Source organism: Diaphorina citri, unplaced genomic scaffold (assembly GCF_000475195.1).
Source record: "Diaphorina citri unplaced genomic scaffold, Diaci psyllid genome assembly version 1.1 scaffold2675, whole genome shotgun sequence".
NCBI classification, from domain to species: Eukaryota; Metazoa; Arthropoda; class Insecta; order Hemiptera; family Psyllidae; genus Diaphorina; species Diaphorina citri.
In genome coordinates, this window is record NW_007380092.1 from 1 (window position 1) to 1,963 (window position 1,963).

Genomic DNA, 1,963 nt, shown 5'->3' on the forward strand with positions numbered 1-1,963 from the left:
ACTCACGTCTTTTACTATCAGTCTTTACGAGCACGATCGCTGAAACACCCTGACTTTTTTGCTTTCTATTATCACATAAAACCTATACACAATAACTCTCACACCATACCTACATATAGGCATACGAGGAAATGTACCTTGCCTGAATGTAACCTGGACGGAGGGGGAGGGGTAGGGGTAGAAAAAGGAGGGGAAGGAAATGGAAAAGAGGAAGATTGAGGAGGAGGAGGAGGAAGAGAAGGTCGAAGAGAAGGAAGGGGAAGAGAGAAAGAAGGAGAAGGAAGAGACAGAATGAGGAAAGAGAGAAAGAAGGAGGAAGAAGGAAAGGGCAACGACAACGAAAGGAGGAGGAGTAGAAGGAAATGAAAATAAAAGAAAAGAAAGAGGAGAGGGAGAAAGGGGCAGGGGAGGACGAGGAAGAGGAGTAGAGAAACGACGAAAAAGGAAAGAAGGAGGAAGAGAAGAAGGGGAAGAAGAAGGAGGAAAAAACAAGAGGAGGAGGAAGAGGAAAATAAGGGAGAGGAGGAATGGAAGAGAAATAGAAGAAGAGGAAAGAGTGGAAATATAAACGTTAAAGCTAAAGAGTGCCTATAGGAACGTGACATTCGGAAGTCCTAGTACCCCATTTCTTCTTAGCACCCCATCAAGGCTCCCCTTCCTCTATTAATATTGTTCTTATAATATGAAGTATAGGCACTCATTATACAGGGTGCGGTAAGATCTTGTAAAGAAGATTGCTCGTTTTTTGTTAGTTTCTAATCTTTTTCAATGAATCCCTTATCTCTCCGTAAAACTGTTCTAACATGGCCGAGCGTACCTTGCTTGAACGCCGGAGATAGCGGGTTCAAATGACGGTGGGGTCGAAGTATTTTCTTTTCGTGGAGTTTTAGGTCTACTCAGCCTCTGGGGGATTGAGTAGCTACTTTGATTCAGTAGCGACGATTTACCAATACAATAAAAAGTTTGATGACAAATGGGGAACAAACGTAAAAGAGACACTTAATATTCTTTTTTTTTTAAGAGGTTTGACAGAGGGAACTGTAACTGCTATGGTCTTACCCTCCCGAAATCGAAGAGAGAAGGAACACAGGATAGAAGAAACCCAGCCGTTCCGAGAACGAACATTATCCCATCAGCTTAGTTGGTAGGATAAAATCCGCCCGGGCGGATTTTATCCTACCAACTAAGCTAACTAGGCTGGCAAAAAAATCGAATGAAACTCACGACAAGTGAGAAAGGGACTTTACATATACAACAACTTTACCAACACCGGTAGCCACCTACCTGTACACTCCCGAGTTAGCCGTTTCTTAACATTGATACACAAGAGGACTGTTTTGTCCCAGGGTACAGAAGTTTCGAACGAGTCTCCAATGAAGTAATAGTCACACGCAAAATCCTGAAATATCAATTGAAATTAACAACAGCCTAGAGTCAATGCCCTTGCTAATAGCAAAGGTTGAGTGCAAAGGGCATCCACTGGTAAAATTTGTAACCGAAACCAAATGTCAGCCTAAAATCTCATAGACTTTTTATTATGTGGAAACACTTACCCGAATATAGGCAATAATATATGTCAACATATAACCGCGACGTCCATTAGATTCCCCAGCAGGAATACCACCATATCTCTTCGCAATGGAGTAGATCTTGTCCTCATTATTCTTCACATCCTCAGGATCACCTAAAACAAGAAGAGCCATGTTGTCATGCAGAAGGTTCCGGGTTCGAGTCCGACCATTGACAAAAATTTGTACTCGTTTTTCGATTGCAAATATTTCTACGGGTTACTTTCTGGTGTTCTTGTGTTGAGCCAGCACCTAAATGGGAAGTATCGTGTCTCTTATCGACTATATGTGGACAGAACTACAAGGCAGGCCACCCCCTCTAATTGTGAAAACTCCTTCTTGCATTTAACCTAACCCTATAATAACACTGGTCACTGCTCGTTTGTGCCAGTTCC